Below are 27,253 nucleotides of genomic sequence, written 5' to 3'. Positions count from 1 at the left end.
AGGATAAGAAAAAAAGCAGTGGCTTTTATAGTCTCCACGTCAGGTGTGGCATGTGCATTGTGTCACATGAAAGGGGACTGAGATATCATACAGAAATCCTTGGCTGTATCTGTCTGTGCATCAGCTGAGGGGCCCTCAACAATCATCACTGTGTTCACCCTTTGAACTTGGAAGGGACCAATGATGTGACTGTACCAAAAATATATTTAAAAACCTTATTAACAGCAACAATTTCTATGACATATAAAAGCTTCTTCTGAAAAAATACAGAGGAAGAAGTCTTCCACTGAGAAGATAACAGTGTTTGCAGTGGAAAAATAAATCAATTGAAAAAGTAATGACTTCTGTACACTGTCAACAGAAGTGTTTGGTTCATGCACTCATATAATGCATAAGCCATTCGCCTGACATTGTATCCAGTTGCTTTTATAGTTTACCTGAGTAAAGGCCTGTAAAAAATCATTTTTCACTCTATTATACCATAAGAAGTGTTGATTGTGAGTGGAACCCTTTCTAATGTTCATTATATACATTAAAAGCCAAAGACAGCAACACTGACATTAAACCAAGTAACCTTATCGCTTTTCGGTTTTCATCCAGCATGTACTTGGCATTCATCTGCACTTTCACAGGCCATCTGATCTGAAAGGGGATTATATAATCCCCTCTTAGACGTACATAAACTCTTCCTGAAATAAAACATGTGGTTCAACACTCCATAGGCATTATATTATAGCAACAGCTATAAAAAATAGTCATAAACATTCATTTCACCCTGATTCACAAAACCATCCACTGGAATTTATTGATTTGAGGACCAATATGGACTTTTCAATCATTTAGTCTGACATATTGTGTTACACAGACCACAGAATTCACATAGTTATCCTGGTATTGAATTCAGTGGACCCTTTTCTATGGTCAAGATCAAATCTTAATAGGAATAGGATTAGGTAATAGGAATGAGGAACCTCTTTTCCACCCCCTGAACCAAAAGTGTATGCACCATACAGGACTAATGGAAGACTACAATACCTTTAATTTTCCCATTTTCCCGCCTTTTTCTTGCCCTTTCCCAATAAAGTCTGTGGCTGATATTTCAGGTAAACTTTCAGGCAATAAAATTCTTCTTAGCATGATATTTCCATAGGAAGAAAAGGGAACAAAACTTTGCTGCATGTTTGCTCAGAGTTCAGAAGGACTGAGAATACAAAGTAATAGTAGAAGAAAGGTGTAGAGTTCCCTTTCAGCGAAATGTAACATTGTGTGATTTCACACAATTGAGCAGCACGAAAGTAAATTCCTAATAACAAACACAACACACACAATTAAGACAGGAAGCTTGCGAGATTAAGACATAGCTTGCAAGATATCCACAGGCTACAGTATGTTTGCATAAACCAGTCAGCTAATGCCTGATTTTGCCAGCTGCATTCACTCTAAGCATAAATTTACACCAGAGTAGCCCCGGATTAAGAAAACGTCAAGTTTGCATACAAATGATTTAAAAAAAAAAAAAAAAAAGATAAAGCAGCTATATTGATGGTTAAATGATTTGATGAGAATAGTTTATTCTGCTCTACATGCATCTGTATACTCAAAAGTGAAAGGCATTCAAAACCTTTACATGATAAATACATGCATAAAATTCAAATGAAGATCTATTCCAAGCCTGGGTTATACTCTGGGAAAACCTGGTCAAGAACATTAATTTTTGTGTAACAGCATCCCATATGGCATCCCTGGCTTACAAGCTCTATAGCCAAGTAAACGTTTACAACTGATCTACGCAGGGAAAGGATCAAACCTTGATAATCCACTTCAGCCATTTTTTTTCCTTTTCAGCCTCTTAAGCAGACCGATGAATAACTGGTGAGACCAGATGAGTTGTTTTCACAAAATCCAACGTTTTTCCAAAACAGGTGAGCATTTATTTGTTGACTTCTAATTGTACAGTCAATATATCAAAGTAGTCATTTAGTTACCCAAAGATTAGAGACACCATAAAAACTCCCAGTAACTGAGTGTTTGCATTTGTAAATCAGGTGCCTGCAAGTGTGTCTGCCTCTTGTGAGGACCGTCTTTTCTTTCCACATCTCTGCAAAATAAGGGTAGTGGTACCCATATAGTTTTGAAATGGTCAGAATCTTAATGATTCTGATCCATCTTGATGCCTGCTTTGTGTAATGAAATTGGGGGAAATTGAAGTTTTAAACTGATTTGCAAGCTTATTCTTTAGCAAAGCATCAAATGAAAGAGAGGAATAAAAATCTCTGTAAATGAAATATTGTACATGTCAAGGAAGAGCAACACATCTTTCTTTCCAAGAGTTCTTAGGACTTCATTAATTCCCAAGCTCATTTCTCCCTATTTATTAATCCAGTGTTGCCGAATTTCCTTCTCCTCATGATTCCTTATTACCTCTTTTATATTCACAGGGTGGGTTTGCCTTGTGAATCATCAAAATTCACATTATTTATATTTGCCAGACTCCCTGTGTCTCCACAGATATGTCATATCTAGGTACCAACTGGGCCTGGGAAGTAATAGTGCTGTTTTCCATGTGCATATGGTATCACCGATTTCTTTTAATCACTGACCTAGGGGCTCTTACCCAAAAGATCAGCAACATGAAAAGGGTTGTGCTGGTAAGACTACCAAGAAGAGCTGGGCAGCTAAGGTGCTGAGATGCTTTTATAAATCTTGTTTGTTACGTACTGCATTCTAGGGTACCTCAACAGCTGTGCAAATCTTGCCTTTGATCTACAGCTGTTCCTTCATATTATAATATCTATTGTATGGCAGCACCCACTCACCCACGCTAGAGCCACCACACAAATGCAATAAGAGATGTAACCCATCCAGAAGAGCTTAAAAACCTCTTCTGAAAATAAAAAAAATGGATAGAAAATCACTGAAAAATGTTCCAGGAGGGAAGACAAGAATGATCAGACTCTCAGAATGGCATCTGAAAGAGAAACCACCTAATACAAGACCCTTGTACAAGCACCTGCAGGAACATCTATTCCAGTAAATTAAAGTGGCCAGAGAACATTTCGTGAAGCCAAGAGTCATGACACAGCTGTTATCCATGCAGTTGAACTCTTTTGCCTACCAAAACCAGAGCTACCACATCCAGACTGGCTATCAGGAATGTTCCTTGGCCCATGCCAACTGTTGGGAACAACCGAAAGGCAAATAAAAGTCTGCTCTCTTTTCTCCATTATCAGCACCTAGCTGTAAAGAAAAATGGAACAAAATAGTCTCCCTGGCTCAGGTACCTCTGGAGCTAGTAAGCTAGTAAGCTCCAGAAATTCAAATGTTTCTAGACATGGGTTCCCACTGTTGCCGAATAAATGAAGGCTCCTATTTAGCAAGTGTTTGGTGTGACTTGTATTATTGACTCTTGACTGCTGGCAGTCCTGGAACACAATGCTCATAGTGGTTATTAACCAATGCCACTTAATAATGAGGTCTTGTTCTATCTAAGTAGCTGTGGTTTCTCCTATTTCACAGCAACACGCAGAAAGTAAATTCATGGTTTCAGTGTCATTTCAGATCCTTGTATATACACAAAAGTGGCAAAATGCTGTTCTAATAGCTCTGCAGGGCTCCAGATGCTGGGATTTATATCATTGCTATGGAGACTTGTGTGTGAGTTTCCAGAGAGCTGAAGAGTAGTGTAGTAATTCTGTATCATTTCTGCTGCTTCTTCCAGAATAGCTTGACTCCCTATTATGATAACTTCTATTACTGGGTTGGAGAAGCGGAGAGGAAGAATCCTAGATTTTTTTTTTAAGCAAAATTCAGCATCTGCAGTGCGCTAAGAAATATGGTTATCACATATCTCAGTTGTATACACACACGAGCGTTATTTGATATTCCTGACACCAGGAACAAGCTGTTTAAAAAATGGGGCAAAGCAATGGGAATTACTCCACTTTCTCAATATTTCCTGCTCTTCCAATCAAAGAAAAGTACTTGAAAAGCATGAACATTGTGTTTAAAAATAGTTCTGCTGAAATATGTCCAGAGATCATAAGAAACTTCCATATTTGGAAGAACCTACAGTGTGTCCTGCCAAAATATTTGGCTTTCCTTTAAGTCAAGGCAACCCCGGGCTTTGCTGCTGTTCCCACGATGTGCTATAGATGGGGTAAAAGTGCTCTCCTGTCATTTCGAGTTTACAGTACAGTGTGTGCTAGCTGGTATGGGACATGCCTTTGCAGTTGGATCTACTTCAGAAACCTCACTAGCTATGAAAGCTTGTTCTCCCCTGCTGTACGGTAATGTGTTTCCCGTGGGCAGCTGTGGAGAGCAGACAGAATTTTCTCCTAGAAAATCATAGGATTTGTCTTCTCCTTTTTTGCTCATTGACTCACCTCCACCCATCCATTCAAAAATATTCCTTTTGAGGTTTTAAAAGCTTCTTCTCAGAAGGCTTGCTACAAGCCAGCACAAAAATCACATTGCTTCTATTTAGATTCTTTTCCTTCCTTTAGTTTTTTCTCAAGAAAAGATTCAATTAAGCTATTTTCTTTAAATGCAGTTTCCTATCAAATATTTCATGTCAGGAGCATGTTACCAGTAGCTGGAGTCAGGGAAAGCTCTGTTAATGTTGAATTGGATTCAACCAACAAACCTGAGATTTCCCTAAATTTGTGCCTCTGAGGAATCAAGTGCCACTGCAATGCTTCCAAATATTATGATATACCACTATGAGTTACTTCAAGTGGGGCCTTATATTCCCTTGCTCTACTCTTTGGATAGCTAATTGTCATTTTACTATAGTACGCTGTGCTACACACGTCATTTTTGCCTTGTTTAATTTTGTTCTCTCTTGACACTGCCTTTCGTGCTCTACCTAACACTAACACTCATTTCCATGTTTTAATGAAGGTTGCAACCTCCAAGCTGAAGGCATGGAGAAATTATACATCTTCAGTGTCTTTGTATTACCTGAGCATTGAAATCTTGCTGTTTGCATATGAATCTCAGTCCTTCAAAAAGCAGGTTCAATTACAGAGGTTGCTGCTCTCCTGTGTTTGTCCCTGAAAAATGGTCCAGTACACTAAGTTAGGGAGCTTTTCCTAGGCAGTCCTGGCAACAGGAATGTGACATTTGCCATCTCAGCATTTCTTATTGCATATGCTTCTCAGTAGTCCTCCCTGGGCAACCTTCCCCAACCCATGGTACCTCAAAGGCAAGACGAAGTGGTCTCTTATTCACAAGGGGTTCCTAGGCTTGTAAATTTTGTTCAGTGTAGAAAACTTTTAATATATTGCAAAAACCTAACAGAGAGGGCAGTTAGTAACAGTTAATGTCTAAAGACAGTTCTTCAGTGCTTCACTGTAATATGAGACAGAACACTCAGTAAGTTTTATTATAAATAATAACAAGCAGCCAAAGGCTTCTGTTTCTGATTTAACTATATTTGCAGCACAGTTCTTTGTCACTCTCAGTCCTACAGATCCTGAGGTGTTGCCTGTGCGCTTGGGACCCTATGGCTGTGGCAGCTGAGACGCAAAAGAAGCCAAAGTTTCACCTCTGGACTGAAGACTTTCTGTCGAGCTCACACTGTCTCATAAAATGCAGGATAAAGTGTTAAAGATTTGCTTTCAAGCTGGAAAAATGCAGCCAATAAATCCTGCGGCTGGGTTTTATAGGGACTTTGTTTTGTGGGCAAAATCAAAGTTAGGAAATAAAATTTGCTTCAAGGATTAAGCCTCTAATCCTTGACTCCTCTTTGGCCGATAAAGCGTCTGATGGATGGTGTAAGCCTCCATCAAATTCTGTGTTTCAGCACTGGCTTCTCTGGTCCCCGGAGTGAAGAGAGCCAGAACATTCTGCTTGCTACTCGGAGCCCTGTCACTGGGCAAATTAGTAAGGCCAAAAGATGACTTTATAACATAACTTCATAACAATTCAGTGGTTGATAACTGCTGTGGCAGCACCAGGGGCTTAACTAATAATGTGTCAAGTCTCCAAGGCCGCCTCTTGGTTCAAGGGGGTGCTATGCCGGAAGTCAGGATAAAGGATCACAAAACTCCCCTCAGCCTATGTAACAGAGCCTACCTCCAAAATCCTAGCAAGCATGCCCTGGGTTTATCAGGTTTGGAGAATTCATATTCATTTAGGATAAAACTGAGCTCCGTGCAGCAGTCAGTGCAAATGCTAGGCTTCACCCTGGTTTTATTTTTATTCCTGTACCTAGAGAAAAGCCAACTCAGGTGAGGATTCATAACCTTTTTCCAAAGGGTGAAAATTATAACTGCCCGATATAATCACTTTGCGTTAGCTCTGACTTGATGGCTGATGACAATCCAAATGTAAGAAAATAATGCAATGCCATATCTGTCAAGCATAATGAATTGCTTTTAAAATCTTAGGTAAACTATGTTTTCACTGAATAAAATGAGAATATGGCTTAGCTTAAACTGAGACCTTGTACTATTCAATTACTTGAATTTACATCAGCAATATCTGTGATTTTATCTTAACCCTTGAAAACTGAATTAGGTTTTTAATCTGTTAAATATTCAGTTTGCACTGATTTCAGCGGACACTGTCTATTTTTTCCCCTTTAGGCTCCTTTGACGATCTTTTGCATTAAAATATGGTTTATACACAATCCTGGAGGAGACTTGAGGTACGAGGATAGAATGGCAAATGTTTCTGCTTCAAAGTACGTATGACAATGCTCAGGTGTTAGAACAGTGCTGACAAGTGAGATAACACTGGCTCCAAAGCCGTATTCAGGGCAACTCAGATGCACTTAGCGCAAATCTTTTTCACTGCAGGCTAAACTGTCTCAACTCACCTGACATATGCCTTTGGCTAAGAGTGCTCACAAGAACATTTACCATGTCTCACTTGATGCATGGTAACCTGTTACTTTGAAGTCACTTGACTGTACATCTGATTCCTCTATCTAATCGCTGCCTTTTGGGCACTCAAATTGAAAGAACTTGGCAAGCTGGAAAATTAAGAAATATCTTGAAGGAACTGACGGTTTAGTTGCTACAACTTCCTAACTGAACTTATTGACTGCTCTTGCTAGACCTGATGACCAAACACTGAGTAGTCAGATATGCAAATACTGGATAGTCAGATGCCCTCACATTCTTGAGGGCCTTTTGGTAGTGACTTCTTCAGATGCTAAGAATGCTGGAAAGCACTCTAAACTGGTCAGCCACCTGCCATCTTCTTTCTGGATTAAAAGCATCCACAGTCCTTTTGTTCCAATGACGAAACTGGTTGCTTGTTGTCTGTGTCAGTTACTCTACCTTCACTCTTGACATTGAACACATCACCACCTGTAGGTTGGCAGTACTTTTCAGTGCTTTTTAATGGGAATATTTCATAGCGTAATCCTTCATAATACAGGAAGTGTTCTAATAAACACCGTCATTGGCAGCAGCTGAGCCAAAGAACATAATACAAGAATGTAAAGCACAGCCAATTGCTATAGATTTTTTTAGTGCTTGTGGAATGCCACTTCCCATACTTATTTTCTTCTCTGATGTGGTACATACTCTTGCTCTTTTGCATCATTTTATATGAATGTGTCATTACTGTTCCCTTGCTCTCCTTTTCCTCCCCTTCTAAGAACTGCTGCTTTTATTTTCCTTTCTGGCTTACGCTAGAGCCAGTTTACGTTTGATCACTACTTGTGCTCAGCATCAGAGGAAATATATAGTACATACTGTGCTTTCAGCTAGGTGGACAGGGAGCTACACATAAAACTCAGTTAACAATAATATGACTAATGAATATGCTGTACTATGTGTTTCCTGAAAAAAAGCAACTCACAGTACCCAGCCTTTATCTCGTTGTTTTTGTTAGCCATAGCTATTTACTGTCATTGAGGCTGGGAGGCTGGGAAAGACGGGTTATTTTCTCAGTGTCGTGCATATGCATCTGCACTGGAGCTGGCAGTACAACTTGTTCTTCTCCATTTTCCTGCATGTTTTATAACCTGTTTTTATTTTATGGTACTCCATTAATTTATTCTCTCTAACTTCAAAGTGGGATGGCTATTCTATACGTGGGCTACCTAGTACATTATAGTTTACTTTTAAGAAAGCATAAAGGATTATATTAGAGTTTATGTATCCTTCCCCAATATGCTAAGGGTCCTAGAAATGCCAGTATTCTTATCTGGCCTATTTACAAGCACGGATTTAACGTCTACCTGCCAACAAGCTGTCAATTAGCTTAAGACCTTTTATGGATTCTACTTCCAAATCTCTGTGAAGCATATTCACCCATTTCAGTATCACTTCTAGGTGCTTATATAAGGGGCAGATTTACTGGACGTCCAAGAAAGCTGTTGCTTCCTCCTTTATTTGCACCAGTGCATGTGTTTTCTGAAGCTAAGAAAATAGCTTCACCACTGCTCAGCGTCTCCTCCCTGACAATGCTTTACATTCTGTGTCCCAGAAGCTGTGCCTGACAGGCTTTTATAACAGTTGCTGCAGTTGGGTCCTGAGTGCCTCTTGATGTGAGAGCTGGAGGAAGAACGCAGAAAGTTTTATAGGACTACTTAGTCCTTAATACCTTTTTTTCCTCTGGGTTTGTGCCCCTTTCATATGCAACCTCTACATTCATTCAAAATGAAATCTTCGTAGCTGGAAGGAGATATTGAATTTCAAGTAGAAGGTTACTCTCAGCAAGCAAACTGTAGAGCATTTTCAGTATAGATCAACGAGGGACACCTCTGAGATGTGGTCTTCCCCTTGGATAACAAATATATGCCTAAGCAAAACAGCTAAAATGCAGAAGAATGGCTATTAGACTGTCATCCCCTTGTCAAATGAATGCCAGAGGGCACCCCCTTTTCAGATCATTCATCTGTCGAAGTATTCATTGTTTCTCCTGGTGCTCTTCATTAGCCCCTTCAGCCAGTTCTTTAGTTCTACTTTACTGTGCAGGAGCAAGTAATTTGCAACAACATAATTATTCTTTTTAATGTATAAGTAGCTGTTTTAGAGCAAGGGAATAGGTGACTATGGTGCAAAATGTGTGGGCTTAATGTATACTCAGTTCAATATCTCTTCAAGTGATTAAGCCAAATCTCTTTCAGAGTTTAAATATTTAAAGGAAGAATTCAGTGTTATTCTTGGAAAGCTTATTATTTACATAAAGGAGTGGACTCTACAAAAAATCAATTCTCAGGCTGTGAGAGTCAGCAGCCTCTCAGGTTTTGTTCTTCTCCGACTCGCACAGATAAAAAGGCTCCATGTCACATTTTGGCTCTTCAGTGAAATCCTTATCCTGCTTGTTTGTTCCTCTACAAAAGCAACATGAAATTCTTGTAGAGTCCTATAAGCAGCTGAGGGCTGATCCTCATGCTGTGGAAAACCAACTGACTTGGTAGTCTGCCGTACCCCTCACTAAAAATGTAGCACAGGCATGAACAACCCAGAGCAGAGCTGTTGCAAAATACAGCATTTTGTACCATTACAACACACCATACCGCTGCCGTAGTTTGTGGTACCTCTTCCCTCTCCTCTAACATAGGCATGAGATTTTTTATGAGTCAGTAGTATTGTACAGACAGGTTAAGATATATTAAAATGTTACTCTCTCTCAGAATGACAGTCCACCTTAAGGTATTTTTGTTTGAGGAGCAAAAATGTCAATATTGAAGCTACTAGGTACATTCACACACTATTTTTAATGGAAATCATAAGCAAAGCTCTAAAACAAGACAATCCAGTACTTCACTTTCCTAAAATATACTCATTTTGTGCTTTCATTTAGCTTTCCTTTTTTGCCCAAATGCCCCAGCTGTGTAGAGATGTGAAATAAACATTAGATATTGCACAGAGGAGAAAAAAAAAAGATATCTCAGTATTTTGGAACTGCTTAAAACAGTAGGAGTCCCAGCCTGCAATCCTTATGCAGAAATTACCCAAATAAAGCTCCCACTGAAGCCAATTATTTTATTGCCATTTATACAATAGTAAAAATGGTCTACACGCTTTACAGAACAAATAAAGAGATATCACGTGGTGCCTTTATCATCTTCTCTAGTTTGTCTTACTCTCACAATTCATTGCATAAGAGAAACAAACCATAGAAGCAGAACAGAAAAGAAACACCATAAATGGCTATAGAAAACTCTATAAAAACAACAGCTGGATGGGGCAAAAGTTCCTCTGTGGAGGTCAGATGGCTACTTATTTTTAAACATTTCATAGAAAATCTTGTTTTTTGATTGACTAGCTGACAAATCAACTGGAGTTTTACCTAAGTGTACACTAAACAAGAACTTGTGAATAAGTGTTACAAATGGTTAGATCACTGCTGTGCATTATGGTATTATTCTTACCCAGAGTCTTTTACTGAAATAGCAAAGCTTTTGCCTGATTTCCTTTTCAGATGGTACTGTGAGGTGCTTTTTAGCGCTACTTACTCCCCTCCCCTGCCGATTCCCAGGCCAAGCAGGCTCTGCTCCTGCCTCAAAGTAGGTCGGTGAGCAGCTGCTGTCCATCCCAGCCTCCACACTGCACACTTCTCTGCTCCAGAGGAGCAGTTTCCCCCCAGAAACACAGCTCACTGAAGAGTAATTGACCGTTATTATTATTGTTGTTATTATTATTGTTACCATCATCATCATCATCATCATCATCATCATCTTTGTTTTTAATCCTACAACTCAGTTGTACCCTGTAAGTTTTTTGATTGGAATATCTCATTCACATTCTAAGAGGCTCTGCACATAGAGATGCTCAAAATCTTAAAGAAAATTTGCTATATAAAGCTTTCTGTTCCTTTCCCTTCTTTTGATGATGCCAATATAATAACGCTACTTCAGCTAATGGGATTATATTGCTGTGAGATGGAGCTAGGAGTGGGAATATAGTGAGATCCACTATATGAGACTCCCATTGCTAATCACACAATTGGAGAGCCAAAATATTTTCAGATGAGACTTGATATTAATTAGAAGAAAGGTTAGAGATATCTTTTTTGGCTATGTTAGCAATAAAGTAAAAGAGACTTGAATGAAATATAGTGAGCACATATGGAAGGATAGGGCAGAACCCAGAGTTTGATGGGTAGGGAAAAAGGAGGGAAGTAGAGGATTGGATCCATGCTGTTGATTGGAGAAAAAAAAAAATCTATTGTCATGGATGTGAGCATTTTAAAACTTGTTTTGAGCATCTAAATGTGCTTATTTGTTCCAGAAACCTAGGAAGACTGAGAATTTGCAGAAATGATTGTGCACCTGAAAGTAAATGCTTTTGTATGAGTAGCCTGGTTTCTAAGTACCTTACAAAGATAATGGAAGGTGGTAAACAAAAAGAGAAAAAAAAAGAACAAACATTTTGATAAATGAGTAGACAATGGATTATGAAATGAGCATATTTTTGTACCTGTGTTATAGCCTTCCACTGGCTTGGACTGAGATTTAAAATGGTCGTATGATTTAGAGTGTTCTACCTAACCTAGCTGCAGTATTTCTTCTATAATGGTACATGGCAAGTAAATATATTACCGTATCTGCTTTAGCAACAGACGCACTTTTCACTCTATTCGGGTTCAGCAACTTTATGACACTGTGGAAAGGAAGAAATCAATATTTGAATATGCTGTTATTAAAAAAGAAGCAAAAAAAAAAAAAAAAAACCCTGAAAAATGCAGGAATGCTCCTCAATTTCAGGTCAGAAAATCCCTTCTGTAATGGTGCTCACCTTTCCATAGAGCATTTATAAGCCTTGATCTTGGAGTAAGTGAAGCTCTTCGCTCTTCACTAGTATTCCTTGATGAACTAAAAGAAGAGACAGAACTAGGCTTCTTTTGCATGCACACTAGGCCACACTTTAGCGCATATGAAAAGGACTTGGCCACTAATACAAGTGGCATGGCTAGAGATAAACAGATAGAAACTGTGAGGTGCAGAACCACCGCACACTGCACTCCAGGCACTGTAACGCCCTACACTTTTCCACGATCATATACTGCTTGCCATTCCCAGTTGCTCAGCTAGATGAGCTTAGGTGTGATCCAAATACTTTTGTTCTTACATTCAATGTTCATATAAAAGATGGCATGAAGACAGCATTGCAGTAAGAGAACACTCAGAGAGGATGCTACAGTAGGAAGCAGCACAGCTAAAGGTAGCACTGCTTTTCTGGACATTAGGCATTATTTCTTCTAAAGGGAGGCATAGCAACTATAGAGTATTGCCAAAGCTGAGAATTTCTGTAGATATATGTTTTTTACATCTGTCATCCCAAAAAATAAATGGATTTATTAGTAGGGAAATAATAGAGGGACTTCCAGTAGGACTTAAGTTCACACCAAAATTTTATGTATAAAGTTTTCACAAATGGTTTACACAATTACAAACCATCTCCCTGGCCCGTCCCACATTTTAAACTAATGGCTCTGAATGGAAACATCACAAATACCATTCCTGTAAGCAGAGCTTATTGGCACCTTCATAAATCATCTTATCAGAATCAAAAGCCTGGATAATCCTGGGGACTAAGGCTCAGATTCTTAAAGGTATTTTAAGGCTCTAGATGTGTAATGCCGTCTTATATCTATCACTGATTCTAAAAGACTCTGAGAAAACTGTACCACTGACATTTCCTTATCTCTCTGACTACACTTGCTATGCTGCTCAGGTCTCTACCCATCAATTACTTCTTAGTGTAGTCAGACAATTTTCCCATTCTCAACCTCGATTTTCAATAGAACCCCAATATAACAGCACATATTTACCTCACAAGATCGGGCTTAACATTCAGACCTTGTAGCTGTGGTTCCTTTCAAGCAATATCTATGGCAAAAGCCTTCTTACAGTAAAGCATTACTTGCTTAGAATAAAGGTGTTTCTGATAAAAATATATCCATAAAACAATACCACAAGGTATTGATGTATCTAACTTTCCTCCTGTGTCTTTGTCAATTTTGGGAAAGCTCTACAACATACACTCCCCTCCCTTTCCTTCTTAAGGATATGTTGTCCTCAAAACTACACTACATTGGACAAACTCATGTATCCTGTCTCTGAAAGTGGAGCATAGCAAATGCTAAGATTGTTAGCACCAAATGAAAAGGACAAGTATAGAGTTCAAGTACGGAGGAAAGAGTAATCTTTCCTCTTGTACTTGGACTCCCTCAGTCAGATTTGGCATCAGACAGCTGTTGCCAGTAACCAGCTACAGACTTATCCTGACAAATTGCCCATTTTTCTCCAGATATTTTTTAGCTTTTTAGTGCTCTTTTATCTTTCTTCCCTTTATTGTTTTTTATTTCTCTTTGAAAAAATGAGGCCACAACCCACTAAAGATTAAAACAGGATTCTTACAGATTCCCTTAACTGGTAGTCTTCTTCCCTCCATGAGCTGGAGCATTTCTATTAACCTATTGTGCGTCTGTTTTTGTAATCACTTTTCCCACAGCCTGATATTAAATTAGTTTTGTGCTTTCAGATAGAACTGTTCTTAGTTCCCTCCATAGTCTGCAACTAGATAGCAGCTTTTCCTTGTTGATCATAGTATTTGTAATAGATATAATTATCCACAGATGTAAATACAGAAGCTTCATGATTTTCTCAGTGGCTGTTCAGCATTAAGTCGTGCCAACTGCATTGTGGAGAAGTTTGTTATTCTGCTGTCCCTGGGTAGACAAATATTTTCAGTTTCCACTGCTTTCATTCCAGCAGAGATTATAGGCACTACATTGCCTTGGAAAATGATAATAAAAAGCAAAAAGCAAAAAGATAGCAAATTCAGTTTTAGATTAGATACGATGCTGGCATCCACTAGTCTGGCATTGGAATAGCACTGGAAGGAAAACAGGAGAGTACTAAAAACAGAAAAGACAAAACAAAGCATTATCGCCTCCAAACAAAGTAATAGAGCTAACCCAGGAGAACACACGAGGCAGAGGAATATTAGAGTTCATCAAATTCTCTGTGGTATTCCCTAATCAGGGGCTGAATATAAAAGAGTTGTGACCAAAGATCTCTAAGCAATTTCATCACCTTTTATGTAGCTCCAGGTATTATATACACCCTGAGTAAATCACAGCCTGGATTTCTGATTGTGGAGATATTAAAAGACACTACTAGCAAAAAAATGCAACAAGACATCAGAGGACTTAATAACGATTCAGAGTTAGACTCAGGGTAAGCTGATGGCCTTTTCCTTCCAGGGAAAAATTAATCAATGCTGATTGTATCTGCAGCTAAAAGTCCAGTGGAAGAAGGGAACCTGAGGCACAGCTGAATGTGCTTTGTGTGAGTATGCCCAGGGCAGACCAAAAACAGCTAGCTTTGTGATATGTGCCAAAAAGGGCAAAAAAACATCAAAAGGGTATAAAACCTTGAAGAAATATGAAGACGTAAAGGAGTTTGGTGCATGGAGTATTCCAGCGTCCTCCAAGGCCTAGTCACAAGGTCTCATGACAGACAAATTAAAACAGAGCAGGAGATGTTTGGCTGTGGAGGCCCTTTTCACTACCTTGAGCTGAGGATAATTGTTGCAGGAAACAGTTCTTCCTTTCTCAGCTTAGACAGAGCCACTAGGATTGGGGCAGGGGATGGGGGGCAGTGCGTTGTGATGTTTTGTTTTTCTAAATAATCTGCAGAGACTTAGGCATTTATTGCTAAATTAAAGAATTGTGTTCTGAAGCGCCATGCAAGATTCTCTGGTTTGCATGTTCCTACTACACCTACTGAGTCCATGATGGCTGCAGGAGCCAAGCACAAAGCAAATACTAAAAACCCTGAAACCCTTCATGGGTACGCACTCTGTTTAAGATCTTATTTCCCTTTTACACAAGACTTTTCTAATAGTTTATAAATTATGAGATCATCAAGACTCCATCTAAAACAGGAACTATTCTATGAAGATGTGAAAAACTGTGTTCCAGGTCTCCTGAGCAATTGCTATAATTAAAACCATAGGACAGTGATTATAGACTTGAACTATGAAAATGCTGAAGGAAGATTACACAAAATAAAAGTCTTGACTAAATGGGGACTTCGTGGGGAATAGCTCAGAGACTTCAGTAAGACATAATCTGTAATAGAAGTTTGAAAGTCACGGACTGAGATTACAGCAGGAAGATTAACTTCTAACTAATTTTAAGCTACCATTAATTCTTTACTTATCCAAATCTCCTTTGATGTTATTCACAGAATATACTTAACAATCATCATGGAGTTTTGCCAATAGCAGATTGTAAGAAACGAATCGAAGTTTGGACAAGGGGACTGTCCATCCAGTAAAAAAACATCCGAGCTCTGGAAATTGGGCTACAAACGTCAGATGATGAGCTTCTCTGATTCTGATCGTGGTAGTAGGAGTTACTATGAAGACAAGATGTGTTTTAGCTTTTCATTTTTTTTGGATGGGGCAGACAGTTCTGAAACATACAGAAACGTAATGGCATGCGAGTGGTTTCCTTGCTAGCCGACTGCACTTAGAAGCCTACAAGGCTGCTGCATATGCAGGCCACATACGGACAAATGATTAGCTAGTTTGCTTCTTAGTTAATGGTCTGAATTAATCAGTGACATGAAGGAGAGTGACTTGAATGGAGGATTTACTGTGCCAGAAAGCTTTTATGTGGGGATATAGTTAAATATGGCACTAATGCAAGATTTAAAAAAAAAAAAAAAGGTCTGGAAATCAGGAAAAAAGCCAAAGATTTGGATTGCTCTGACCCAGCTTTGAACTTCTGAAGGAATGAATTAACTCTGATTATCCAAACTAGTTGTCCTCCATCCCTGGAAACAGCCTAGGATAAATAACTATACTGATAACACCACAGCAATTACACGCTTATGTAACAACTTGAGCATGAGAAATGAAGGAGATATTGAGCAGTACGGAGGGCCGGTCTGACATAGCTAAACTTAAACTCCTTCTAAACCTGCTGGGTCGTCTCCCCTTCACCCTGAACGGAGCCTCGCACAATTTCAAATTCTTTGCCACAAAATTCCTCACCAGCCGAAAGGCAGTGCTGATACAGAAAGATCTCAAAACAGCGGGAACGTTACGGAGCGGGTGAAATAGGCTGAGAGAGGCAGCTCTTGGCGGCAGCCGCGTGGCTGCGCAGCGTCCGGCGCACGCTCTCGCTGCAGCCCCTGTCGGAGCACCGGAGCTCAGGGACTGGGGTTCGGAGCCGGCCGCTCCCCCGGCCGGCTGCATAACGCTGGGGTAAATCATCTTCCACAATTCTGTGTCTCAGTTTTCCCAACAGTTAAAGAAAAAAAAAAAAAAAGATATTAATGCGTCTGGCTTTGTAAAAGATTTTGAGAGCTGTGAGCTAGAGCGACTTTGTGCTATATAAAGGCTAAGGATTAGTATTCTTTTTTGTTAGCCGTAGTGAGAGCTGTTTTCCATATAAAGAAACAGCCACGGACACATTAGAGCTAGCCGAGAAGCAGGCGTTTTGTTCTGCTGAGCGAGAGGCATTCCAGGTGCCAAGTTTTCTCTTTAAGCCACAGAAAAGAGAATATGGACACGGTAAAATAATGACTCTTTCTTCTCCACAGGCTCAGTTCAGCATGCTACTTGCAGGCTCCGAAAAGCTCAGATCCACACCTTCCAGCAAAGCCGAGGGCTGCCGCGATGAGATTTAGAGATAATGTGGGAAAGAGGAAAAACAGAATAGGGAAACCCGTGGAAAATCTGAATTCTCTGAGACACTTCAAGAAGAACATTTAAGTGCAGCGACCTCAAGTAGTGCGATGACAAGCTACTAGGCACTGGGATTTTAATGCATGATTTCTGTTTTTTCAGAACTTAAACATGAAAGCACTTACTGAGCTTTGTTTTCCTCACTTGCAGATTGAGCAACTGCAGTCTTGAGGCTGGGGGAGCAGGAGCCCTGGTGAAGGACTCAGATTTACAACCTGGAGCTTTCACAGTCTTTGCAGATCTCCAGCTCAGGACCCCAGACAGGTTACGCTAGAGAAAAATGTTTTCCTTTGCGCGCATGCATCTGCTTTCACAGAAGCCTGTCTGAATACAAGCTTGCAGAACGCAATAGCCTTGCATTCAACTTTCATTTAATCTGGCTGCAGCAGAGCAGCAAATCTTTGCTGATACGACTGCAGAAGAAAGAATATTTTTCTGATTTCCTTCACAGCATAAAAATTCAGTCTTTCCAGGTTGGGGTCAAACAGAATTAGAGCCTAATGCAACTTCTGCATATCAAGGTGACTAAACGGACAAAGAGAATATGATATGGTGATATCCGAATAGCCATGGAAAGCAAGGGTAATAATATCACATGCAGAAAGAGCTGTTGTGCAGTTGTCAGGGAGCTTTAAAATGCCATGCTTCCACTAATCCCTGCACCTTGATTTTGACCACAACGAAGTAATATGCAGACTCTGACAAGGGTAATCTTGACCTGCAACTAACACCCAGTTATCAGTTCTAAACCAAAAGTCGGACCTGACATCTGACCATAAATATAGATATGTCAAGTACCTTTCGAGATACGTTAATGATTAAAGCTAGAGAAACAGAATTACTAGCTGGATAGACACCTGAAGCCAATATTCGCTCAGTGACTCCTGTATGTAGCCCAAATTTTATTCCAACAGCTCCTTTTCAGACTTAAAAAAAAAAAAAAAAAAAAAAAGTGGCAAAATAGCTGATAGTTGTCACATTGCTACAGCCCAGAATTCATCTGTCCTACTCTTAAGGTCAAATACCATAGCTTACAAGATATGATTCATGATAAAACAGACACTATGACTAATGTAAACCATAAGTATCACTCATGCAGGGGGTGATAAAAATTTTGTACTTGGGGCACAGAATTGCAGCTGTGGTTAATTTAGACTATTTGAGTAAATTATTTGACATTATCATATGTATTTATTTATTTATTTCCACTGCATTCTTGCCCAGAGGCCCAGGAAATAAATGTAAACTGTATACATAAAAGATAAAGCACAAGTCCCAAAGAGGGAGGAAGACGCTGTATTTGCAAAATTTAATTGAATCAAGCTATTTATTAGTCTTGAGGCTCAGTTACTCTGCCTTGCTGGGTGCTGCTTGTTCAGAAGATCCGATGCATTATTGCAAGAGAAGCTCGCTTGCCTGTGATAACTATCTACAAGGAATAAGGCAAAAAAGTTTAATCAAATTATCTCAATATTGTGTGTTGATTTGAAAGATCTCAGTAAGAGTGTAAGGCCACTGACAAAACAAGAACTACTGAAGAAAAAATCCATTTAAATACCAGCATCAGCAGAAAATCACTAAGAGGTGCTTGTTAAGCTTTGTGTCATTTTAAACTTCAGATTCTTTCACTCGATACCCAGCAGGAGCAGAATTTCTATGTACTTGTGAAGATATTGGTGTTTAAACAGATGTCAGAAGCTTTTTAGGTATAAATGGAAATTGAGTTACAGATTATGATGGCTTAGGGATTTGAGTGGTGTATAATATCAAAAACTATATCTGAAAAAGAGTGCAGTGTTGAAAATAATGATCTTCAAATTCCAGTAGATGCAAACTTTTAAGTTGTTTAAGACTAGGTTCTCCTACTTATGTCACTAACAATGTTGAAAACTATTAAAATGAAAAAAAAAAAATTGACTTTCACTATTTCATCTGCCTGTGTATTATTTTCCCATGGTATTCCAGCATTTTGTATTTGCTTGCATTCCTTTTAATTGGTACACTCCAGAGTGTCTAATGCAACTTCTATATAAAGTCAGTCTGGTCAAATCTAATCCACAAACATAACAAACAAGTCCACAGCACCACCAGGAAGAAATAAAAGTCCTCTACTTCTGAAAGAGTCCAGCTACTGGCTGGTCTCCACACACTCTCCAAAAAAGTGAAAACAAATGAGCCCAAGGAGCTGTCCTGAAGGTTATTAATTCTGGGCCTTTTTCTGTCAGTGGCCTAGGAATTAATTTTTATGTCACAATTCATTCCTGGTAATGGAAGTCAGAAAAGACTGCACATTAAGGCAGAAAAGGTAGCTTGGGAATTATACTGTAGACTGTTAGAAACTAAAGGAATTCATCTGCCAAAACTCCTATAAAGAGTGCTGTGCCAGGGTTTGAAATATGTTTTGAAACATTAACACGGAACTACCTGTATTTCAAAAAGAACCACCTCAAGCAACTAAAAAAGACCAGAGCCCTACACCTTCCGCTATGCACCTGCATCCATAAAGTTCACTTTAGAAAATTCCTCAACTTGTAACAAAAAAACTCATATGTTTTAAATAATAAAATAACTTACATGTTTTGTACATCAATGGCAGATGAATTCTGTGCATGATCAGCAACTGAGAGGTAAGAACTACCCCTTGCATGTGCAAATTAGTTTAACACACCTCTTGGGAAATCGGAAGACTCAGTGTGATCCTTATTTGCACGGAAGTTTTCCTATTTACTATCTGGAACTCTCCCTGGATTTATAGATGTATCCTAATTAAATCTCTTTTTCATTTTCAGACCTAGTTAAATATAAATATAAACGTACCAAATGCATACATAATCAATCTTTTTCTCATATTACTCTAAAAAGCCTAAAATGCTGGTGAGTAGTTGAGCTTATCTTGGGCGCTTCTTTGTCAAGGTGGCATGAAAATCAAAGAGTTTGCTGGAGTTGAAATAAAAGTTATTGATCAGCTGTATGTCCTAAGATGGGGCCATCTTCAACAGGTCATCTTCAGAAAAGAGATGTATTTTTCTCATTCTGAAGGTAAATAATCTGGAGCATATCTAAGGACACAAAAATGTCCATTCTACCCTTCCTTTCTGACTAGGTCTGTGGTTGCATCAGTCTTTCCTTCAGGAATCTATGATGAAGGATTGAACTGACAACAAATACTGCAGCTTCTTCCGTGAACAAGGTTATTCCCTTCACACACATACCGTTAGATCCATTTTTACCCTTGGATTTGATGCACGCATGGATCCTGTGACTTCAGAGGGAATTATGCACGTATGTCACAGATGAACATAGCCTTTTGCTTGTTTTTTACCATGAGTGACGCTATTTCTCCAGGCTGAGAACTCTAACTGTTCCAAGGAAATCTCACTGAGATTCCTTTCTTTTGTATTGTTTCCAAAAAAATGCTATTAATTTGATATGATTCAACTAAACCTTCTAAGTAACCAGTCTCCCCTTCTATACGTAGCATTCTGCTTCCGTCATGCAACTATACAGAAGAATGGGCATATTAGATTAGAAAAAAAGATCCACTCGGCCGGATTATCTCTACCAGTGGTGAAAAGTAGGTGTTCAGGAAATTGCATAATCCTAGAAGAAGTGAAGAGTGCTAACGCCCCTTGAATGCTCTCCTGGCCACCAGCTGAGTAAGGTTCAGGGACATCTTGAGCTTTGCATTCAGTAGTCCTGGATTAATTTCTCTTCCATGAACCCGTCCACTAATCCTTTTAGCCTATGTACATCTATAACATCCATATCATTCTGTTGCAAGGAGCTTCACAGTTTAACTATATCTGCATGAAGAATCATCGTCCTTATTTTGAACCTCATGCCTCCTAGGTCTTTGGAAAAAAAAAGAGTAAACAACTGATCTCTGTTCATCCTCTCCATGCCGCTCATGATTGCATAACCTTTATCATCTCTCCCTTAGTCATTTCCTTTGCAAACGGGAAAGTCTTAGTTTATTTAGCCATTCCTGACATAGAAGCTATTTTATACCTATGATGATCGTTATCGCACTTTCTGAAACGTTTACCAGTTCGCACATATTCTTCTTGCTATCCTGTTTATTATCTTCCAGACAGAGATGCACCATGGAGTTGCATGGTGGCATGTTTTGATAAACATGCTGAAGAAGTTCTGGTTAGACTAAATCCTGATTCATTGTGTTGCTGAGTGTGGCTCTGTGTTGAGGACAGTCAGAATACAGACCTCACAGTAGGATACAACAACCTGGTAGACAAATCTACCCTGACATGTGACTTCACTCAAGTCAAATGTGCTTTACCTCAACAAAACTTCTCCCCCAGCCAGATACACATACATATTTATCGAAATACATGAACAGAGTAGAAGAAGATGACATCTTGGTAACAGTTTTATAGGTTTGAAATTACCAGGCCAGCAAGGTTCATAGGAAATACAGGATCACAGCATTATAGGATAATTCAGGTTGGAAGGGACCTCAGGAGGTGTCTAGTCCAAACTTTTGCTCAAAGCACAGTTAGCTACAAGGTCGGACGAAGCTGTTTGGTGCTTTATCCAGACTAGTCTTCAAAACATCCAGGGATGGAGACTGCACAGCCTTTCTGGGCAACCTGCTCCACTGCTTAGCTGATCTCACGAGGAAAAGGTCTTACTTATAGCCAGCCTGAACCTCTCTTTTTTTCGACTTATGCCCTCTTATCCTCCCACCTTGCACTATTCTGCAGAGTTCGGTTTCATCTTGATGGTCCCAGGGGCTGCTAATAGATCCCCCCAAAGCCATCCCTTCTCCAGGCTGAACAAGCCCAGCTCCCTCACCCTCTCTGCATAGGGCAAGTGGTCCTGCCTATGACGTCTTGGCAGCCTCCACTGAACTCACTCCCGTTTGTCAATGTCTTTCCTGTACCGAACATGAAGAAAAACTTCTTTACTGTGAGGATGACCAAGCACTGGAACAGGTTGCCCAGAGAGGTTGTGCAGTCTTCAGCCTTGGAGATATTCAAAAGCTGTCCGAACACAGTCCTAAATGACCCTGCTTGAGCAGGGGGGTTGGACTAGATCATCTCCAGAGATGACCATATTCTAACCTCAACTATGCTGTGATTCTGTGCTTCTGTACTGAAAGGCCCAAAACTGGGCACAGGATCTAGATGTGGTCTAATGAATACAGAGCAGAGGCAGATCATCTCTTCCCTCGTTCTCCTGCCTGTGCCTCTGTACACATAGCCCAGGGTGCTGCTGGCTCTTACTGTTTCCCTGGTGCACAGCCGGCTCCTGCCCCGCTCACTGCCCACCATGGCCCCCAGGGCCTTTTTCACAGCTACTCCCTGGCTGGCGCATCACCAACCTCTATCACTGCTCAGGGCTCTCCTTCCCCAGTGGGGCATTTGTCCTCCTTGAATTTCATAAGGTCCTATTGACCTTATGAATACATTTCTCCAGCCTAGCTAAGTCCCTCCAGATGGCTGCCCTGTCCTTGAGAGGATTACTCCTTCTCCCCAATTTGGAGTCATCGGCAAATTTGGTCAGAGAGCACCATTTTGCCCCAATTCAGGTCATCGACAAAGATACCAAACAGGATAGGTCCCACAATAGACCCCTGTGGCACTCAACTTGCTCTTGGCCTCCAGGTAGAATGTGACCAACTGCCTTCTGAGTCCAGCCATACAGCCAGTTTTTTACCCATTTGGTTGTCTACCCATCAAGACTAAAACATCCTAACTTGAGTACAAGACTATCGTCGGAAAGTATCAGCAACTTTGCTAAAGTCAAATAAAGTCCAGTACAGTCATTTTATCATATCAGACAATCAGGTGGGTCATTCATGATTCATCCTTGGTAAATCCATGCTGGCTGTTCCCAGTCAGAAACAGAATTCTTTCTCCTTCATGTATCCACAACTATGCTTCCAGAGGATTTGCTCCATGATTTTCCCAGGGCCCACAGTGAGCCTGTACTGCACTGTGAGCCTGCACTTTTCTGGATTGTCCTTTTGGCCTTTTTTAAGACGGATGCAACACTTGCCCCCTTCCAGTCATTGTGGACCTCCGTGGGTCTCCCCAACCTATCAAAGATGATAGAGAGCAACCTTGCATGGACATCAGCCAGTTCCCTCCATATCCTTGATCGGAGGTCCTTTTAGATATCTCTACCGTGCGCCTCTTCACGCTGGCTTAAAGTGCCACTGTGACAGCAGGGGATAGCCAGCACTCAGTGGTACCCTCATCCTATTGCCCTTTTCTTGGAACATCGCTCACACAACAAGAGTGCCAGGTATCTCTCTAAATTGGCTTTATAGTCATCCTCTTATGAAGCCAATCAAGCCCGATTCTGACCTGCTGCGAGCTTTTCAGCATACTAAGGAACACTTCTCATTTTGAGTATTTTTGTCAACTAGGCTAGAAATTGCTTGTTTCCACGTATTTGAATGCATTCATGTATGCTTGCATGTTCCTCTGTATTTAGTATTGTAGCAAAGATCTAAGCATCACGGTTCAGATTTTTGTTTGTTTTTTAAATAGTAGCAATGCCTGTAGAAATGTTTTCAGAACAGTGTACTGCCCTCAAAGCCCTGAATGCAGATCAGTCTTTGTGCTTTGCGTACAAGGACCACACCTGCAGTCCTCTCACTTTTTCCATTTCTCTCCTGGGTGACACTCAAAACAAACAACATGCACAGAGAGCAGAGCTCAAACCACAGCAAAAGATAACATGAATCACAACCTGCCTAAGGTCCCATGCTAGATTACTGCTTTTCTCACTGAAAATAATGACAAAAGAAAGAAACAAAACTTTGTGAGCTTCACTAATTATGAAATCAAATCGAGCAATTATATCAGGAAATCACTATATATTTTATGTGGATAAAATGGAGGATGAGACAGGCAGTCACCTGCTGAAGGGAAAGAAAAAGGTTGTGAAAAAGGAGCGATGTTGAAAATGGAATCCTGCTGTCCTGTTCCCTACGATACTAGACTTTAGCAATTATAGGACATTTTCAATAGATTTTTGTCAGGAAGGAATTTGTCTATCTACTATAAACATAGTAGCCATAGCAATGTGAGGTTTTTCTTTCAATTATTCAGCAAATAATAAAAACTGAAAAAAGAATAATGACCTCAAATCTGCTCTTGGTAACACACATTCAACCCTCTTGACACTATGCAACTAAGAAAAGAGTTTAGTCCAATTAATGTATTTTTTCCTTCAAATATTCTCATCATCTACAATAGTACTAGTGCCCTCCAAGTTGGTCATTTTCTGACAACTAATGACGAGCCAAGCAAAGGGCTCTCATCTACTTCTCAGACACTCAACGAGTCATTAAATACCAGGAGATGCCTGTTCTATCAGTCATTAATACTGAAATAGTAGTTTCTGTTAATAATAGATGAATATCCTGCTTCCAGAAGAAGACTGGTCTTTCTGTCACTAATGTACTAGACTGTACTAGACTTTTCCTTAATGTCATGCAATAACTTAAAGTCAAAGAATAATAGAATAATTTATGTTGATAGGGACCTCCAAAGGTCATTCAGTCCAACCCCGTATTCAAAGCAGAGATAACTTAAAGCTTAGCCCTTTCTCAAGGCTGTGTCCTGTTTTTAATACTGCTAAGGATGGAGATTCCACAGCTTCTCCGGCCACTCTGTTCCCACGCTTAACCACTTGAACTGTGATTTTTCTCCCCTTATTTCTAGTCAGAATTTCACTTGCTGCAATTTGTGACCATTGCCCCTTGTCCTTTTGTTGTACACCACTGAGAAGTGTGCTCTTGTGTATAACCCCCATTAGGCAGTTGGACAGCAGTTAGAGCTTTCTTTTCTCCAGGCTGAACAAACCGTGCTCCCTTGACCCCTCTGTACATCAGGTTCTCCAGCCCTATGAACATCTTAGTGGCTCTCTGCTGAACTCACTCCAGCCCTGCAGTGTCTTTCTTGTACTGGAGGCCCAAACGGAAGACAGTGCTCCCAGTGTGGCCTTCCAAGTGCTGAGTAGAGGAGAAAAACTCTTCTCTGGACTTGCTAGCTACTCTTTTTCAAGGCAGCCTAGCATGCTGTTAGCCTTCACGGCTTCAAGGCCACGCTGCTAATTCATGTTCGGTTGGCTGTTTACCAGACCCTTTTTGCAGAGGGTCTACCAGACCCTTTTTGCAGAGCTGCTACATAGTCAGTTCCCCAGACTGGACTGTTTAATGGGATTGTTCCACCCCAGGTTCAGGGTTTTGCGTTACTCTTTGTTGAAATTTATGAATTTTTTGTTCACCCACTTCTCCAGCTATTTGAGATTTCTCTTTCATATTGTTCTCCCCACTTGGGTGCCATCTGAAAACTTGCTATGGATGCATTTAGTCCCATTGTCCATGTCACGGAGGAAGATGTTAAATCGTATCGACTCCAGCATCTTTAGGCCTCAGGGAACACCACTCAGAACTGCTGTGAGTTAGACTTTGGTCCTGGATGCTCCAGCCAGCTTTTCGCTCACTTTTTAGTCCACCCATCCAGTCCATATCTCCTCAGCTGGCCTACAGGGATGCTGTGGGAGACTTTGTTAAAAGCCTTGTTAAAGTCAAGGTAAGAGACAGCCCCTGCTTCCCCCTCTCCACTGAGCCAGTAATCTCATCATAGAAAGCAAGCAGGTTGGTCTAGTGTGATCCCGTCCCAGAAACTTGTGTATGTCCAATTTGCTTAAGTTGTCTGCTAAAGCAGCCTTCCTACAGACCTTTGGAAACACCACTTTCTAGTCCATATTTTTGTCTCTGTGTTAATTGTTAAAGCAATTTTGTCTGTCTTTTCAGTTGAAATAGTAAGTTCTTTCGTCTATGCCAACATGGACACTGATAGATACTATAAATCTGTCCTCTTCATACCGGTTGGCCATCTATATGATAAATTCCCTTGACTCTTGAATAACGTCCAGTCCCCTTGCCTTCTTCCTGATTTAGCCTCTAACCCTTCACCTCCTGCAATGTTATTTGAACTCATTTATGTGCTACAAGTGCAATTGCCTGTGCGCACTTTTGTTCACTTCTGCTTGCAACCACCTCCACGTAGCCTGTCCCAGAAAAAGGATTCTGCAGTACAAACTACAAAGAATCCGTGTTTAACACATAAGCATCACCAGGTCCATTATGCTATTGCAACAACATGCATGGCGACGTAAGTGAGGAGCTTCTGAAGCTCAGCCAAATGAGGACAGCCCCAAGTCAATACTAAACAGGGAGAAGATAAATATTTTAACAAGCTGATTTGTTCTTTCTTTCTTACTATGTTTTTGCACTGTTTTCATAGCAGTGGAGTGTGTTTGCTGTTTTGGAACACGTAGGTGAAACTGTAAAGCCAATAATAACAATAGGAGAAGGAGAGCAGCTCAGCCAAAAAGCAAGTTATCCTTAAAAGGAGGTTAGATTCATAAATACAGACCATGTGTTAAATGGTGGAACAAATTTAATGCTTACTGAATAGTGTCACTGATATAAAAATAGAGCATGTTGCCTAATGCTTAATGGACCAGATCAGATTTAGAAGAATGTTACTAGACATTTTTGTTAGTTCAGAATAGCCTTGAACACATTACATTGCCCTGTGTTGGTAAATACAAAGGAAAATCAGGCTGTTTTTAATGAATAACAGCAATGTCAAATAAATATGTTTTTAATATCAGGATGATAATGAACGAGAATTTTGCTTAGTACATTTTATCTTTTTCTCAGACTTTATATAACAAATCCTACGTGGCAGAAAGCAGAAGCGATACTTTCGCAGAAAGAACAATCTCAGCCCCAGTGCTATGTTACTGACCACAACCTTGGAGCGCAGAAGTAGAGACAGGGTCTGAATAATCCACTCATTTTAGAAGCTCCTGTTCATGTTGTGACAACATGGGCAGCATCTTACTTAGTTTTGCCTATACAGAAGTGGGTTGCTTGATGAAACTGGTTGTGTATTCCCATAGACTTAGCCAAGATGTATATTCTTTCCTGACTGACGTCAAGGCTGTGCTTTGGACCAAATTCTTTTCTCCTCAACCGATATAATCCTTGATTAAAAATTATTGTTTTTCAACGTAAAACGTGCAGAAACTCACATCCCCTGACCTAATTTTAGAGGTATGCCTAGGATAGGGCTAAGTACAACATAAAGTGCCACTCAGCTATTCACAGCACAGTCAAGAAATTCTGTAGAGTTCAAACACCCTGCTGCTAATCCACCCTTCTCTCCCTTCTCTAAGAAGGTATTTTGGGGAAACCCTAGGACTACCAGAACATGATCCCTTTATAAACCCTCCTGCAGGGTAATGTAAGAAAAATTATTAAGGTGATGGGCAACATGAGAATCCCCTGATAGACTTTCGATGCTCCTATAATTTAAAGAAATACCCAGGCTGTCCGAATCACGTCTAGGACTATTTCTGCTCAGAATTCGTACAACACAACTAGGTGGCTAAAGCCTGGAAACCTTGCCTTTTGGGGGGAACTGCAGAATGTCATTCCACAACAGAACAAATACTCAGAGCTTGTGACCTGCAATAAAGGGGACAGGTCTGAAGGGGAAGTATTAAAAAAAAAAAATCAGTTCTGGTTTTATAAA

This window comes from Struthio camelus, chromosome 2, assembly GCF_040807025.1.
Source record: "Struthio camelus isolate bStrCam1 chromosome 2, bStrCam1.hap1, whole genome shotgun sequence".
In the NCBI taxonomy this organism is placed as follows: Eukaryota; Metazoa; Chordata; class Aves; order Struthioniformes; family Struthionidae; genus Struthio; species Struthio camelus.
Note: the sequence above shows the minus strand (reverse complement) of the source record.